At 51.3% G+C, this 18034-nt stretch overlaps 1 protein-coding gene across 1 annotated transcript in view; it reads left to right on the top strand.

The window, feature by feature from the left end:
* Nucleotides 1-17968, top strand: part of CEP112 (centrosomal protein 112) — a 185777-nt gene extending 167809 nt beyond the window's left edge. Inside the window, exon 29 of the transcript XR_014949296.1 lies at nucleotides 17950-17968. The gene's annotated coding sequence lies outside the window, so the exon portion shown is untranslated. The remainder of the gene's footprint in view (nucleotides 1-17949) is intronic.
* The last annotated feature ends 66 nt before the right edge of the window (nucleotides 17969-18034 follow it).

The raw sequence follows: 18034 nt of genomic DNA, 5'->3' as shown, positions 1-18034 counted from the left end.
GCAGCAGAATTCCCCCGTAAACACGGGTTGGAAAAGCAGCTCCCACATGCACAAACCTCGCTGGGTGCCCGGTAACTGGGGCCAGACAGGTCTGACAGGGCTGGGATCCAGCCACTGCCATCGAGAGGCTGACTTTGAACCCCCTCCCCGTCCCCCCAGCTTTGTTATCGGGGCTATTGTGGGGCTGCCGAGCCAATCCCCGCCAGCCCCGATTCAAAGTCCAGGTGCCAACCAACTTGAACTCTCCAGCATCCCTGCCGTGCAGCAATTATTCCCTCAGACACATCCATTGTTCTCATTACACCATAAATTGTGAATGAATTAAACATGCACTTACCACTATGCACCACAGCTGTCAAGGAAAATAACACACCAATATAGCGTGGGGCTGGATCCCGCTCCTCTCCCTGGAAGGTTTGCTGCTCACAGGGAAGGAGGCAGCAGCCAAGCTTGCTGGGGCTGGTATTTTCTTTATGGAGAGGCCAAATCTCTGTTCCCACTTATAGCAGCTCAGGGCAGGACTGTCTCCCTTGGTTTTGATGTTTTAATTATGGTTTTTCTCCCCTTTTGGCCACACTGATATCGCTGCTCGCAGGGGGAAGACTGGTCCTGAGCTTCCAGACATCCCATGTCTTCCTTGGGGCACAAAATCCTGCTGTGGGTGTGAGAGGAGGAATCCAGCCTGGCTTTGGACTGGTGGGATAAAGCCTCTGGATATCCTGTGCCAGCAGCAGGACATCCTGGCCCAGTGAGTGCTGGGCTCACTCCCACAAGCATCCCAGTCCACACTGGGAATTTCACTGTAGGTGACTGAGAGCTGGCAAGGGAAGCTGTAAAGGAACGGTGATTTAGAGGGAAGCTGTGAAAAAGTGATTCAGCTGCCTGACGTGACTTTAGGGTGCTAGCTTCATTCACACACACAGACACTTTCCCAAGAAGCAGAATGGGTATTTATTTATTTTCTAATCTCTGCTCCACATCCTCGGAGTTTACAGAGCTGGAGCAATCTCCTGGCATGTCCAGATAAATTCCCTGATTGTTCCTGCTTCAAAGAGAAGACCTGGAGCTGGCAGTTACCTTGGGGTACAATGTTGGGATTCACCAGACAGGATTACAGAGGGGGCTTTTCTTCTGAGTGCAGGAGCTGGAAGTTTGTCTGCATTTCTCTCCTTGCACCGCATCTCCAAGGAGGTTTTCACTTTCTAAGAAGGATGTTACCCACTGAGCTATTCATAGCAGTTAAATGAGAAAAGGGGTTAATAAAATACATGCTAGAAAAAAGAAAATAAGATTAGAAGGACTGATGTTTTGGCTGTGAGGCCTTCAGTGGGCTGCAGAGAGACGAGGCGGGGGGAAAAAAAAGCAACAAGATTATTATTTCTTTTCTCTGGCTCAAAGAACTTCATGGCCAGAATGGCACCACTAATCCAATTTTCTTTCTAACAAGTATTTTATCAACACCTCTTTCTTTTTGCTCCCCTCTATTCTCCTTCCTTCAGTCTCTACACTGACATCTGATTAGCTGCATTAAAATAGCTTCAGCTCCAGGCTGGCTCTGCTGTGTTTGTGGGGACCCTGGGGACTGTGCCCATCTTCCCCTGCTCACGTGTGCCTGTGCACACACAGTCCCTGCACTTTCTGGGCACCTGGTTTTCCCTGGCTGACCACAGCAAAGTCTCTTTTCCAGGCGCTCGGCCCCGCTTGGCAGAGGATCAGATGCAGCTCCACTGAAAGCAAACAGCCGCCTTTCCGAGGGAGTAAATATTTCGCAACGTGTTACTTCAGTCTTATTTATTATGAACATATTTTCCCTTTTATCCGGGGATTTGCCAACTCTCTGGAGTCACAAAACCTCGCCGCGGCCTCTCCTCCCCCCGGCCATTCCGGGGGATCCAGAGATCTGCACCAGGGACGTGCTGCAGGAGCCTGGCATCGTCCCCTGCTCCTTCCCAGGGACACCTGGGCGGGAGATTTGGTGGGAGCAGTGGTGTTGGGTTATGGGTCAGAGTGAGGACCAGTCTGCCCCAGTCTGTCCCGGAGGGGGTTTGGGGCAATACATTACAGGAATGGGTAAAACATGAGGAGTTGCTCTCCTGTTATCTGCCTTCTCACCTAAACCTGCTGGAGGGAGAAAAAGGGAAGATCTGGTATGAGGGAGAGTGCTGAGTGAGACCATCGAGAGGAGACCCTGGAGAGGAGGATGCTTTATCTTGGGCAGAGCAGGAAATTAATTAAAGCCTTAAAAGAACCCGATTCCCCTTCATCAGCCCTTGACTCTGGTCTGGCTGGGGGAAACTGCTGCTGCACTGACCTCCCTTCCTGGAGGTGAGATGGGGCTGGGAGGGGTCCTGTGGCTCCAGGCATTGCTCCCCTGGGTAGGTTGGCTTTTGGTAGTGCTGTTCTCTCCTTCCCTCCAGGGTTGAGAAAGCAGATCCCCCCCTGGAAGGTTTGCCTACGTCTGGGGACGTTCTGAGATGGGCTTTGTCCACCTGTGAACACAGCAGCAGCTCTGGGGCTGCTGGCACTGTGGGGTGCAGCATTTGCCTGGGTCACTCCTGGTCCCCTGGGAGATAAAATTCCCCGTGTGTGTCAGGAGCAGAGGTCACAGGGGAGTGTAGTTGGCCACCCTGCTGCTTTCAGAGGGATTGGGATCATGTAGAGCCAAGAGATTTTCTCTACTGTGTTTGACTCTGTTCCTCCATATAATGAGCTGAGAAAAAAGATTGAGTGACAATCATAGTGCAAGAGGGGCTGGCTGCAGTGACAGTGACATCCCTCCTAAGGGATGGGGCAGCCCTCCTTGGGATGAGCCCGTGCTCCCCAGATTCCAGCAGCTGAGGAAGCTCCCCAGAGCTGGGCTGTGCCCTGACCCAGCCCAGACAGCCTGTCCAGCATTTTTACAGGAACAAGGAGAACTTTATTCCTTTGTTACCTCCTTGGATCACCTCCCGCTTCCCTGAGCATCCAGGTGCTGATAACTGGCCAAAGATCAGAGCAGCTGGAGCAGGAGCGAGTGGCTGAGCCCTGGCTTTGCTGCCACAATTTGGGATTACTGTTTAGGCAGGAATTATCTGGCACAGGGGCCCTCCTGCTCCCCTGGGTTGGTGCATGGAGGGCTCTGAGGTGGAGGAGCAATGACCTGCCATGGCTCAGGGTTCGAGGCAGCAGCTCAGGCTGCTCCCATTTGTTCCTAATCCTTCTCAGCTCTTCACTGGAAAATGAGACCGTGTTGGAACACGACCTTGGTTCAGCATATTAATTAGTGGGATGTTTAAGATAGGTCAGCAGTTAAGTGCAGACAGGCACAGTCATGCTCAGGGTAACGTCAGGGAGTTAATCCTGCCATTCCAGTGGGGTGCACTCAGCACCAGCTGGGGCAACGACGATCAGCTGGATCTTTGCAGTCAAATTTGAGTTTTGATGGGAAATCAAAATGTTCTACAAGCAGAGAGGAGTTTCTGATTCATCCTGTTTTCCTCCCCTCTATAGCAAAGCTGAAATTCCAGGGCCAGTTTCAGGCAAAGCCCAGAATGTGGGGATGCTGGGGTGCAGCAGTGATCTGTAGTGGACACGGTGGTGTGACATGGATGGGTGACACTGCCACGCCTCCTGTGTGCTCCTCCACTTGCCCAGGTTTCCATGGGAGATGCCATCTGGGTCTGTCAAATGCACAGAGTAAAAACTACACCTCCCATATTGTACTGAGTTTAAAAAAGAAAGTTATTTAGCTGCAATATAGGGTTTGTCAGGATTTTCTCTGAGTCGACTCTGTTTTCTTTGGAAAACCTTTCCTGTCAGCACATTTTCCACTGAGTTGATGGACAAGACCAGCAGGACCCCACTGAATCAGCAAGTGACCCCCAAGTCTTGGCAGTGGCAGCACGAGCACCTTGGGGTGCACCGGCCACCAGCCGTGACCTCCCTCTCTGCATTTCTTCATGCCAGGTGTGGTGGTTGATGTCCCTGCCTGGTGTCACCTCTTTCACCAGCCCTGCTCTGGACCCCCAGTGCCACATGCCTGCTCCACAGCCACCCCTCACGCCGTGTCTGTGCAGGCTTCGTTAGCATTTCTCAATCAATGCTTTCTCATTAGTGGCTGGGGCCACTGGGAGCTGTGAATGAAGGTGGAGCCAGGCCAGAAAAAGATCCTCTCCTGAAAAATTATAATGAAAGCAATAATGGCTGGGTCCTTGAGCAATGCCTGCCTAGGACGATTGTTGTCTGGAGGCTACTTAATTACGAAACTCTGTTCTCAGCCTCGGGCTTCATGGTCTTGTGCCTTTACTCTCTCTTGAGCAATGTTTTATTGCTATTGTCCTCAACCTACTTCGTATCAAGTTCAGAGTATCTGAAAGTTATATGAAATATATGTTGGTTTCCTATTCTATTTGCACAAATTTCTTGTATTGTAGGGTTTGTTTGGTTTTTTATTGGTATCTGAAAGCCTAAAGCTGGGATTATCTAAAGGATTATAGGAGAATTAGGCACCCAAAGCCAATTGATTTTTCGCTGTGAATTAGCCGAGTGCATTTGGAGGGCTGGAGGTTTTGGTCTGTGCTCATGGTTTCAGGTCCACCTTGTAGCATCTCGGTAGAGAGCTCAGCACAACCCGGGTGGCCTTAAAAAGGTGCTGAAGCAGGAGCAGTCAGTAGGAAAGTGCAGGTACGAAGAGGGAGACATGGCCCTGAGACATTAAACCGCCTTTGAAAATCTCCTTCTGACTCCCTGAGGCTCTCTTGAAAATGCCACTCTAAGTTACCATCAATTTTGATAATTAAGCACTGATTTAATTTTAGAGTAACAATAATTGTCAACATTTTCCAACCCAGGCACCTTAAATTAGACACGCAGCTCGGCAGGTTGGCGCGGGATCAAAGCGCGGCGGCGCGCGGCTTTCGGGAGATGCTGAGCGCACAGCGAGGTTGTGCTCAGGACTCCACAAACCCCGGCCATGTGGGCTTGGTCCCCTGCCAAACGAGGTGCACTCAACATGCGTTTCAACACCTCGCTTTAGGCACCTCGGATTAAAAAAAAAAATATTAAAGGAAAAGAGCTGGCTGGGAGTGTTGCTCTGATTTTGCCCGGATGGTGAAAGCGCAGCTTGGCTGTGGTGGTGTGAGGAGAGGGCTGGGTCACACCTTGGAGCCCATGCGGGGTGTGACAGGGATGTCACCAGGACCACGACAGCCAGGTGGATTCTCGGAGCCTCCTTGCCCAGGTTGACCATCCCGCAAGAAGGGACTCGGCGAGCCGGTCCTTTGTGGTGGGTGCCAGGGACCCCGGGGTGCAGCGGGGTGCAGGTGCCAGGGATGGAGGGCGGGACGGATTCCCTCTGGAGCATCCTAGCTGGGATGGAATCCTTCCGGAGTAGGAATCGCCCGTGTCCTGCGGGGATCGCCCGGTGCCAAGGCTTGGGGATCGCTTGTTTTGGGGTGGGGTCACCCCCAGCGCCCGTCCCAGCCCGTCCGTGCGGGGCGAGGAGCCCTGGCGCACATCAAAGGCTCAGGAGCCAATTCTTCACTCCTATCGCTCCTCGCCTTTGATGAGGCTTCACCTCGCCGTGCTCCCCACGCCCAGCCCCACCCCGGGCTGCTGCTTTTGCTTTCTTTTTATTTTTAGCAGTGATTTGGAAATTGCTGGGGCTCCTCTTTTTTTTTTTTTTTTTTTTTTTTTTTTTTTAATTTCATTCCCCCCTTTTTTCCTCTTCATCTTTATTTTATTTTATTTTTTTTTCCGTTCTCCTTTTTCTTCCGAACCCCCAACCAGCCGATAAGGGCACATTCACACCTCTTTTCCTTGCCTTGTCTCCCCTTTATTCTTATGAAGCTCTCATTGATTATTGCCCTTAAATTCCTCAGTCCGGTCATAGATAAAAGGATAACCACTTCAAAGCAAAGTGTTAAGAGTTTAACCTCGAGCTAAAAGAGTGGACAACAAGGTAATTGAGGGTAATAACTGATCACAGACCTACTTTCAAAGGCACATGCAAGCCTCACTTTCAGATGGCTTTAATTTTATTAACATTTGTAGCAGCTCTAGATGCTTTTGAATCATTACAAACTTCAAAGCTTGAGGTAACACTCCAAATGGAGAACCTGACACCAGGTTTTTTGTTCAGGCCCACATCATATTGATAGTCTCTCTTGCAAGCATGTAACATCTCTTCTCAAACTATAAAAACCTAGATGAAGAAAATATTGCCAATAGAGAAGATCAAAGCCTGAACCTCCCTTTGAATGATCCCAAAGAAGTCAAAACAGAAAACAACAAGGGGAAAAATGCATCTATATTACTCCAACTGTCTTTATCCATATTTAAACTTGTCTGCTGAGGCAGATGAGGATGGATCATTCTCTCTGAGTATTATCAAACTATTTGGCTGATCCTCTGTTTCTCTTTGGGCATTTGGAGCAGGCCCTTTGTCTTTTTGTGGTATTTAAACCCAAGAATTTGGGAACAGCACATAGAGGAACAGCCCTGAGCCAGCTGGGAGGGCAACCAGGTGAGGCAAACAAAAAAAAAATATATTTATAAACCGACAACACAGAGACTAAAATGAAAATTATAAAAACACCCACAGTTCTCTATTCTCCAGCCCCTGATAATCCCAGGAATAAAGGTCATGTGTGGATGCTGAGCCAAATGGGGTCAGTGCCCTCTGTGCCCAGGATGTGCCCGTGGGCACCCCGGGCTGGGTTTGCTGCACAGCTCCTTGTGCCCCATCCCAGGGGCCGCACGGTGAGTGAGCCCAGGAATTGATCCAGGGTATAAATAGCCATTTTCTTTGTCTATTTTTTGTGCTGGAAGGGTTATTTTTAGCTGGGTGAGTTCCCTGAGCTAATGCCTGAAGCATTCACAATAAAGGGGGTGGCCCAAGGAAACGGGCTGGCCCTGCTGCCAAAAAACACATCCCTGCTCCCCTCTGCAGAGGGGCTGCTGCCACTTCAGCTGGTGCCCAGGCTCTGTGGAGCTTCAGTGGTCAGGGAGAACCTCCCCAGCCTTTGTAAAGTCATCAAGAGAAAAAAAATTACTTGGAATATGTTTTCTTGCTGGTGTGTAGCAGGTTTTGTAGTGGTGTGAGCCTTTCCTCCTGATTTGCATCGGTGTAATAGCAGTATTAGGCAGGTTATTATTTTAGTGCAGCCCAGGACAAAGGGCTGGGTTTGACTCCAGGGTGTTGAACAGTGTCTCAGCTGTGACTGCAGCTGCTCCAGCGCTCACAGAACCATGGAAGGGCTTGGATGGGAAGAAACCTTAAAGCTCATCTCATTCCACCCCCTGCCATGGGCAGGGACACCTTCCACTCTCCCAGGCTGCTCCAAGCCCTGTCCAGCGTGGCCTTGGACACTTGCAGGGATGGGCTGGTCCTCCTGGCACAGCTCAGAACTCCCCCTGCTCCAGCCTGGAGGTGCAGAGCCATCCCAGCTGGAGCACGGGGGGTTTTCAGGCTGGAGGCCAGGGCTTGGTGACCAGCTCCATGTCCCTGACCCAGGGTTTTTATCATCTCACTTGGAGCCACGAGGGACAGATTCCCAGTGCTGGCTGGTGTCAGGTGTATCACAGGAGAGCCTCATTATCCGTGTTCACTGCAAGAGCAGATGTCAACGTGTCTGAGCTTGTGGAAACCACATCCTTTTAGATGTATTAAATAGCTCTGTCTTGAGCCTGCTCTGATATTACATTCTCCAGGAACTGAAATCAGTTTAATATAAGCTGTTCTCTCTGTTCCTGGGTTGGGCATGTGCCCGTGTAACGAAAGGACAAGGGTGTATTGCTTAAATCTACGGAATTTATCTAATTTTATTGTCTAAAGTTATGGCTGGAAGAATAAGCAGCTATTTCAGCATTTCTTTCATTGAGTCCATTATCAGACAGGGTGGATAACTGGAACCCAGCACTAAAACGTGTCACAGGTGCCCAAGGCAAGCCCTTGCAGACCTGGACCTGCACAAGGTGTGCCCAGAAATCGCTGCCCCTGTGGCCAGCTGGTTCCACTGGAGCTGCTGCCATCCCCCAGGACAGCATGGAGCAGGAGGTGCCCCGTTTTCCTGGGGTCATCATCCCAATGACCTTCAGTGAGAGAGGGGCATCGTGGCAGTGCTCTTAGTTAATTTGAGCAGCCAGGCACGGGATGGGGATCATAATCAAAGTGTTATTTCCATGATTTCCAAGGTTTTCTTTTCCATTTTTCCATTCCCAAGCAAACCCCTTCATCCATGATTGAGATGAGGTAAGTGTTCTCCTTCCAGCTCGCAGGGGGCTTGGATGGAAGCTCTTATTTCTGTTCCATGCACAGAGGGGAATAGACCCTAAATGCATCTCTGACAAATTCCTCAGAACCAGTGGGTTTTTTTGGAGGTGTGAAACACCACAGCAGTGTGGTTGTCCTGACTCTGCATCACCCACAGCAGGATTTCAGCTTTTACTGCTTTCTAGGAGTTTTTAGGGCTTCCCCCAGGTGGAATGTTCCCATTACAAATGAAACTTATCTCAGGAAGCAGCAGCTGGGACTTAGGAGGTGACAGCAGCCTCCTGCTGCCCCCAGTGCTTCCTGCCATGGTCACCATCCCCTGTCAGGGGCTCCCCCTGCATCATCATTAATGAGCTGATCTGCATCTTTGATTAGAAGGGCTTTGATTAGATGTGTGGAGGGGATGTGCTGGCCTTTTCCAGGGGCATAACAGTGAAGTAGGAACGGCTTCAGTGCCAGAGGATCCTCCTGAGGATGGGTTTTGTTCCCTGGAATGGTTCTTGGAGGAACAGGAGTGCTGGGGAAATGATTATCCAGACACTTGTGAAAGCTACCAAAAAAAGGAGGGGTGGAACTCTCACTTGTGATGTGAAAGATCCTGGATGAGGATAACAGGAGATTTGAGTTAGAATTGTTTTCAAATATTAAAAAAACCCCCAAAGTGTTCTAATTTCAGGCCTGCTGGGAAAAGAGGGAAAAGCCCAGAAGCTGTTTTGGGGCTGGGAATGCAGAAATGGGGATATATCTGACAACACTTCAGTTTTTCCCGAGTTTCAGTAGTATGAGGTTCCCAGTCCCCCCAGTTTCTTATGGGGAGAAAGGCTACTGGGTAATTTCCAGGCTTCTGTGAAAGGATTAGAAAGCAAAAGGAAAAAAGATTAAAATAGTATTTTTGATGGTCTCTCCCTCAGCATGAAGATTTCTAGTAAAAATTAAAAAAAGAATCATTAGTGAAATGTATGTCCAAACAGCCTTTTTGGGTCTGGTTGGGAGAGAGACTGACTTCACCCTCAGCAAGTTTCCCTTCCTTTTAATGAAAAGGAAAACAAAGCTGCCAATATTAATTATTTAAGGATTATGGTGGAGGTTTCCACAGTGGAAGAAAACACCTCTTCATACAATCAATAGGGCTTTGGCAGAGGAAGATACAATCTACTAAAAAGAAATGTAGATAAACTGGGAGAAGAGGGAGCAGTAAAATGTAATTTTAGATGAAATGCACCAATCATTTGGTGCTGCTTTGGATACAGGTGCTCTGGAGGGGTGACCTGAGGATGTGGGGGTGAGGCTTTCTCCATGCAAAGCCTCCTATCTCCAGCCTGCATTTCACACCTGGAAATAGAGGCATCCTTAAGAAAATAATGTTTCTTTTGTGGCCTCAGGACTGGTCCAGCTTTTGAGAGGCATCACCCAGCTCCTGACAGCACCACGGGGGCTGGAATCTCACACCCTTCACTGTCCTTAATTCTGAGAATTGAATGGACAGGCAGAAACAAACCAAAGCAGGTATAATTTTAGGGTACTCAACTTTGACAGCACACCTAAAAATAACCGTGCACAAAGGGCTTGGGTTTGTTTTTTTTTTTATCCCTGGAAGTGAAAAGTTTTATTTGACTTTATGATCTGCAAGTTTTCCACTAGTCAGAAAAGCCTGTTCTCTCCTAAGTGTTGTCTCTCCTGCTTTTTCCATTACCATCCTGCTTTAAGGGCTGTGTGGATCAGGATATTCGGGTCCAGGAAGTTTTTTTGGGATGCACAATAGCAGGCAGGGTGGGAGTGGGCTGTGGCAGCCCAGCAGGCACTGAGCTGCACGGGAAGGGTTAAACTTCATGCTGCAGCTGCAAAGCCCAATTTCTTTATTTCCTGTTAATGACATTATTGCCTACATAAAACCATTGAAACATGTTTCTTTCATTTGTTTAATTTCAAATTCTGAGCACACTAGCTGGAAACTATGTTTAATAGTTAAACTCAAAACATTTGGATTTCCTTCCCTCACTGAGATTTGCAGGGAGTGCACTTCATCCTTAGTTGGGTTTTCAAGGAGCCATTTTTACACAGCCATAGGAGCCAGCCAGAAAACAAACCAGATTAAATTTCAGAATCAAATCACATCAGTTCAGGCTGGTAACACATCATATATTTCCCTTCCTCTGCAGTCAGGCCAAGATACCATCAGCCCCAAGTCGTGTTCTCCTCCAGGAGCATCCAGAGCCAGGACACCCCTCTGTGCACGCAGAAAAAGGGCTTCCCTGAGCATGCCTGGAAAAAATGTTCCTGTTTCCATGAAAAAATGGAATGGAATCTCCTTCAGGCCCTGCTGGCAGTGATGCTCCTGTCACCTCCCCACGTTCCTCCTGCTGCACCTCGCCGCCGAGAAGGACGATGTGGGAAGGAGGAGGGCACGGGTAGGTGTATCTAAGCCACCTCAGACTGGAAGGGAAATCCTCAAATCTGAGCCTGTTGGGCAGATAAAGCTCCAGGCTCCAGAGACACGGTGTCTGGTGATGATTTTAGCAAAAGCTCTGGGAGGGGTTTGTCCCCTCGTGGTGATGGACACTCACAAGCTCTTGTGTAGAGCTGATTGCTGGCGTGGTGGAGGGTCTAAAAGTCACTTCATGAACACTCTCAGGGTTAGAGCATGGAGAAACTGGGCTTTGAACCACTTCAGACCCAGCTTCTCCTTGGCACCGTGTGCTAATGAAGCCCAGAACCACCATTGTTTAGCAGAAGCAGCGAGCAGAGGTGGAAAAACGAGGAATGTGGCCCTGAACAGGATTTTAAGGAGTCATCACTGACATGGCAAGAGAGCCATACTCATTGTTCTGCCATGGCAGCACAGATACATCCCTGGGAGCCACAGCAGTGCTCAATTTCCCATCAAAAAATCCATATTTGACAAAAAAATCCAAGGGGATTTAAATGTTACATTCAAGGGCCATATGCAGGGACACCTTCCATTAGACCAGGTTGCTCCCAGCCCCGTTCAGCCTGGCCCTGGACATTCCCAGGGCTGGGGAATTTTGCAGCCCTGGTGTCCTTGTTACAGGAAGGTGGCAGAGAAAGCCATGCCTCATTTGTGCATGGTGAGGAAAGGGTTGTGGAAAAAATAAGTCATGGGAAGCTGGTCATAAATATCCTCATTTACCTCTTTTGCTCCCACCCTCTCTTCAATCGCTGCTCTGTGCAGGTGATGGAAGGAGTTCAGAAATGTTAATAGATAGCAAAGTGCTCGTGTGTGTTTTATCAGCTCTCCTGGAACGGCTAATGCTGATACGGTGCCCCTTTCAAGTCTGAAAAATCTGGGCAAGCGTGTGCAGATAGCAGGGAGTGCACTGAACAAAACATCAAGGAAAAGAGTCTGTAGGGGGGAATGGAAATGGTAAAAGGATTATAGGAGAGAAAATGTATCGGACTTATCTGGCGATAGTCGGTAACAAAAGTGTGTCAGTTTATGAAATGAACTTCAAATCCCATAAAACTAATTGTGTGTTTTCTTGTCTTATTTGCGAGTATCTCTGGCAGTGCTCTTCCCCCCCACTGGAAAAGCATGTCTTTGTGTGGATAATACCCTGTGCCTGCAGTATATGGGGAGATTACACAGCCCATCGGGTTCATACCTCTTAAACTAACGATGTTAAACTAGTTTATTAAAAAAAAAAAAAGGGAGAGAATAACTTCAAAGGTTCACATGTGGGTTGCAAACCTCTCATGTCTTCTGTATACAGGGTCTTCCTCTTATTTTGATCAAGGCTGTTCCCAGCACTTCTGTTGAAATAGTCCCAAGCCTTTGATCTGGTTATCAACGTGACCAGTGCGGTGACAGAGGGTGGCATCAGCCACACCCGTGGGGCTGGATCCTGCCCTCTGTGGGACCTCCCTGGGCTCTGCCTGCCTCTGGGCAGTTTTCCTGCTGGGAAAGTGAATTTTAGACCCCGAGCCCTTGGCCCACTCTGGCTCAGGGACTAAATCCCCAAAGTGGGAAGAGTAAATAGGGAAGGGCAGGCACGGGGATGGAGTGGGGGGCAGGAGGGGAGGGCTTGGAGGGGTCTTGGAGGGGATTTGACCCCCAGTGGGGGCTGTGCATGGAGAGGAGGGAGCTCTCTCAGCATGCTTGTTTCATGTTTCCTCTTTATTTTCCATCCACGTCCTTGTGACTCCCTGGAAGTGCCCAAGGCCAGGTTGGACAGGGCTTGGAGCAACCTGGTCCAGTGGAAGGTGTCCCTGGCCATGGCAGGGGCATGGAACAGAATGAGTTTTAAGGTGCCTTCCAACCCAAAACAGTCTGGGATTCTGTGATTCAATGATCCTGCCATGGATCAGCAAAGGTGCATCAGCAGAGTCGGGGTCAGGCAGCAGCACCATGCTCTGGCCTGATGGTGGGGCTGGACAGGCTGTGGTGGCATCTCTTGGTGGGGCTGGAAGGCTGTGGTGGCATCTCTTGGTGGGGCCGGAAGGCTGTGGTGACATCTCTCGGTTTTTTTGAGGATCCCCATGAGGAAGGCAGTTCCCTGGCCCACGGTGTGTCCCTGTGCACAGGGAAGGACTCTGACTTTGTCCCCTGGTTTAGGACTTGTGGCTGCTGACAGGCACAGCGTGGGCACTGCTTGGATGTGCTGGGGCTGCTGGATCTGCTTTGATTGAGCTCCTGGAGCCCTGTCACCTCCACAGAGCCTGACAGGGACCAACAGAACAGCCCTGGTGCAGCCCCCAGAGCCTGCACACTGCTGGTGTCCGAGCTGGGGTTCTGTGGGATCACAACAACCCAGAGCCATCTCTCCTGGAGCAGAGCACCTGCCTGGTGGGCACACAGGAGCCAGGTTAGCTGGGTGCAGTCAGGAGGAGCCCAGGGACTGTGGACTGGCACATCTGCAATGCTCCCAGAGCCCTCCAGGCCTTAAAGACCCCTCTGCCTTTTTATTTCCCACCTCTTTTTTTTTTTTTTTTTTTTTTTTTACTACCTGCTCTTAAAAAAGCTCAAAGAAAAAAAAAATTAATTTCTCTTTATTGTGTAGCTTCACTGCGAACTGATTCTTTTAATCTAAAATTATTCCTTTTTGGTGCCACAATCTGACTTCAAGCTTCTTTGCTGCCTGTGAACATGACACACAGCAGCAGGCAGAGAGGAGGGGACAGGCTGTGTCTGGCCTTTGCTGGGCACCAGGAGGGCTGAGCACGGCTGGAGGACACTGCTTTAAATAGCTTTTTGCAGTCCTTTTCTCCCCCATTTGACTGAGTTTTTATCTCAGATGCAGCGAAGGGCTAACAAATAAAATATAAATAGTTAATTTTCCCTCTGTTCAACCTGGGAATTGAGATTCAAGTTTAGACAGGAAAATCAGAAGGAAATTCAAAGATACTCTATGTTCTTGATGACTGCAGCTGCTACCTGAACACAGAGATTCCCTGTAGATCTGCGAACAAGGACTTCCAGAAGCTGCTAAAGATGAAGAAAACTCTGGAAGACCTTCCTGTACCTGCCACCGCCTGCCTAGTTCAGGGGTTTGCTTTCAAATCCCAGGCACTCCGCCACTCTTCCCTGTTGGCAGCAGAGGAAACAGAGGCCCTGGCTGGGCACGCAGAACTGAGCGGTGCCAGCAGCTCCCTGGGCACCTCCAGGCAGAGCCACGGCCCCAGGGGCTCATCCTTCCTCCCTTTTGTCCCCTCCTGTCCCTTTCTGGTGGCTGCACAAAGGGAATGGGGAGTGTCAAGGTTTGACACTGGCACAACGCCCCTGTGAAAATGTCCACCTTCAGTTGTTCACCCCAAGTGTCAGTATCTAAACTTAACCCCTGACTAGGTTAACCTCTTCCTCCTAAGGAAATTCTTTTTCCGTGTCAAACCACGACAGGGAGTCAGGCAGGTGTTTGGGTGGGCTGCTCCTCTGCACGTGCAGTCCCCATAATTTGGTGAAATGAAGGCTCTGTCTGAGTTTCTGGGTTGCTCTCCAGGGTGGTGTTATTGCACAACGGGATTTGGAGAGAACCACACAGTTAAATGATATTTTTATGAAATAGGATGAATGAGACTTAATGAGATTTTCTTCCAAAGGGAATGAGTCCGAGGTTTTCAGCCTCCATTATAATGGCTTAATTTTCTGTGCTGGAGCAGTAAATGGGACTCGGAGAGGTTTTTATCCGGGATTGTTTCAAAAAAAGTTGTAAGGAGAAAGAGGTGGTCAAGTTACCTTCTCATGGTTGGAGGTCCTGGGGTGGAGGTGACACCAGTGTCACTGTGCCAAGGGGCCCAGAGGGACACAGGCTGCTCATTCTCCCAAAAAATAACCATGTTGTATGGCTCAGTAGCATCTGGCATCATAGCATGTCAATATTTGGCCTTATGAGCAGCAAAAATACTAATAATCCTAATAATTCATAACTGCTTGTTGTGTCTTGAAAGGGCTTTTACTGTTCAGCTCGTGGGCTTGGCAGGACACTTGCTTTCCATGTGCAGTGGTGGCCATTCCCAGGCCTGGAAAATGTGTAACTGGGCAGCAACAACAAATTCACCCTTGGATTCTTTCATTATCAGCCCAGGTTGCCCAGCCCAGGCATGGTCAGTTCATGGCACTGTGTGAGGCTCCCAGATGGATTCAGCCCTTGGGTGGGTGACAAAATTGTGGCTTCAAAGGACATCATGTCCAGGACCAGCACGACACGCAGCCTCTTGGGCTGTTTGCTTTTTGTTCTGGTGCAGAGGGGGCTGAGCAGGGCCGGGAGCAGGGGAGTGGGAGCTCTGTGCCGTGGGTGAATGCAGGATCCGGGTTTGGGGCGCAGACCAGCAGCAGAGGGACAGTCTGTGGTTATGATCTGGTTTCTGAATTAGGGTCAGGCTGTCCCTGGGACCAGCACTGCAGCATCCCCGGGGTGCCCACTGCTGCTGTGCCACGTTCCCCATCATTGCCTTGGGATTTGCTTTTGCAGGGCAGGAGGAGAGGGGCGAGGCCCGGCCGTGCTGCTGGGAGCAGCGTCCATCTCTGGGGTCTGTGCTGGCTGGAATGGGCAGCTCTGCGCCGTGCCCTGGGCGTGGGACAGGGCAGTGTGTGACCCCACGGCCTGGGGACAAGGGCTGGGCCAGCGAGGGGCTTCACTGTGCCTTTGATGTCCCACGAGGTGCCCTAATGGTGTTCAGGCACAGCCAGCGGGGAAGGTGACATTTCTTTGGCCAAAGGCTTTGCCACCTGCCTTGCCCAGAGTGACAGGACAAGGAGCAGTGGCTGCACACTGACTAAGGGCAGAGTTACATTGATTATTAGGAAGAAATGTTTCCCCGTGAGGGTGGGCACAGGTGCCAGAGCAGCCCCTGGATCCCTGGCAGTGCCCAAGGCCGGGCTGGAAGGGCTGGGAACAGCCTGGGACAGTGGAAGGTGTCCCTGTCCATGGCAGGGGGTGGAATGGGATGGGCTTTAAGGTCCCCTCCAACGCAAACTAGTCTGTGATTCTATAATAATGATAAAAATCAAGCCAAGCTGGACTCCATCAGCTCTGCCAGCCAGACCAAGGTGGGCTCTGGACAGGGGACAGCTCCTGATGGGGAAAGTGTGGAGCCCCCGGGTCCAGCCTCAAAGCAGGCTGAGGAGGAGGAGGCCAGGAGGCTCCTTGGATCTGGAGGGCAGGTTTGGGGGCCAACCCCTAATTAAAACCTTTTGTATGAAGTTCCAAACCCTCCATTCCGTGCCTGGTTAATATTTAACAGCTGGGGCCGGAGATGGGAACGCAACTGCGGGCCGGGCTTTGGCTGCTGTGCCAGTTCTATTGCAATCAGGGATTGTTTAATTAGCCTGCAGAGCGAAAACAGGCCCGCGGATTATATATATATATATATATATATATATATATATATAAAATAATAATAACACTGGGACCCGCCCCATTTTCTCTCTGACATGAAAACTTTTAGCAAAGTTTTGAGTGGCGGGGAGTCGCCCCGGCCCTGCAGCGCTGCGGTGGGCTGGGAAGGGCGCGGGGGATGCGCGGGGGATGCGCGGGGCGGCGCAGGAAAAGGGGCGCTGCGCCTTTAAGGCGGCGGAGCGGCGGCTGCGATCGCTTCCCTTTGATAAGGTCCTGGCAACTCTGTAGCCGCCGCGGGATGCCGCGGGAAGGGCGCAAAAAATAAATCTTGCCCCCAAAAAATATAATAATTTGATTTTTCTTACCAGCGCTCATCTACGCACCCTTCCTCCCGCCCCCGCCCGCGCTGAAGCCGGCCCCGCGCACGCCTCGCACCGGGGATGCCCCGGGGGTGGGAGCACCGGGACGGGCAAGAGGTGTTCCTCTGGTCTCCTCCCTTTTTTTGCTTTTAATTTTTAAAATTCTTTGGGGCCTTTTTCTCTTTTTTTCTCTATTTTATTTTTTTTTTAGTGCGCTACCGCCCTTGCAGGACCGCTCCGCCGGGCTGCGCTTTGATGCTGCGGGGGGAGCCCGGGGCGGGGGGCGGAGGGAGGGGGGGGGCGGGACCTGCGCTTTTGTATTTAAAATAAATAAAATAAATAACCAGGGGAGGGAGGGAGAGGAGGGAGGCGCGGATCGCAGTGGGCTCCTTCCCTCGCAGCCCCCCCCTCCCTTTACCCCCCCTCTTTCCCGATGCTCTCCGATGCGGTTGCACCGCCGGGGAGGAGAGGAGGAGGAGGAGGAAGGCGAGGAGGAGGAAGGCCGGCGGGGGGAGCGGGTGCAGCCTGCGCGCTGCCGGCGGCGGGGAGCGGCGGGGCCGCGGGCGCGCAGCGAGCTCCGGCTCGGCGGTGAGTGGCAACTTCGGGGGCGGCGGCCGCCGCTTCTTCTGCTTGGCATACGGCTTTTACTCCTAATTTCGGTTATTTCCTTGAATTTGTTTCTAATTTATTTTTTTTTTCCCGCGGGGTGCCCGCGCTGCCGCCCTCCGCGGGCGCGGAGCCGCCGCGCTGCCCGTGCCCGTCGCGGCTCGGCTTGTTGCTCGCGGCTCGGAGGGCTCCAAGTCGCTCCGGACTTTTTTCCCCCCTTTCCTCCCCCTCCGACCTCCCTCCTCCCAGCCCGTCGCCATTTCTGGAGCAGGTTTTTATTATTATCATTACTATTTTGCACGCCGGGAAGCCGCGGGGCTGGGGGTTGCCCCCCTCCGACCCCCCGTTCCCATTTATCGCCCCTTTTCCATAGCCGGGCTTGCTGCCCTCGGCTCCAGGGGGATGCGGGGGGCCCGGGATGCCCCGCAGCGCCCAGGTACGGCCGCCTCGCCTGAGCCCACCCTCGGGGGTGTTTTTGGGGAAGGGGCTCGCTGCTCTCCCGGAGAGAAGCGCCCCAGGATCGCTGCTGGCGCAGGGGGGACACTCGGGACGCAGGCGGAGCGGGCTGGGTGAGGGGCAAATGGAAACCAGATGGCGGGGCAGGGACGCCCCGAGCACCCGCGGCTGCGGGGGGCCGCGCTGACACCCCCGCGCCGGGCCGGCCCCGCGGAAAGTGCGCCGGGAGTTCAGCGGAGCGGAGCTGATAGTCGCGATCGGGCTGGCGATAGAGCCGCGCTCCCTCTGCCCTGCCTCCCTCCCTCTCCCTCTCTCTCTCTCCTTTTCTTTCTTCCTTTTTTTTTTTTTTTTTTTTTTTGACTGTGAGGAGTTGAAAAGCCTGTTTACTTTTTTGCCTTTGATGTTGGGAGGATCTGGTTTTGATTAGATCAATACTCCTTTTTTCTTCCCCCCCCCCCCTTTTTTTTTTTTTCCCCTCCCTTTGCAGAGAGGAGGCTCCGAGGATCCCCTGCTGACTCCAGGCAGAGGCAGGCAGAGGCACAAGCAGCTCCTGAAGCAACTGGGAGCCCCTC

This window comes from Lonchura striata, chromosome 18 (genome assembly GCF_050655825.1).
Source record: "Lonchura striata isolate lonStrDom1 chromosome 18, ASM5065582v1, whole genome shotgun sequence".
Taxonomy (NCBI): Eukaryota; Metazoa; Chordata; class Aves; order Passeriformes; family Estrildidae; genus Lonchura; species Lonchura striata.
This window is presented reverse-complemented; position numbering and strand designations above follow the sequence as displayed.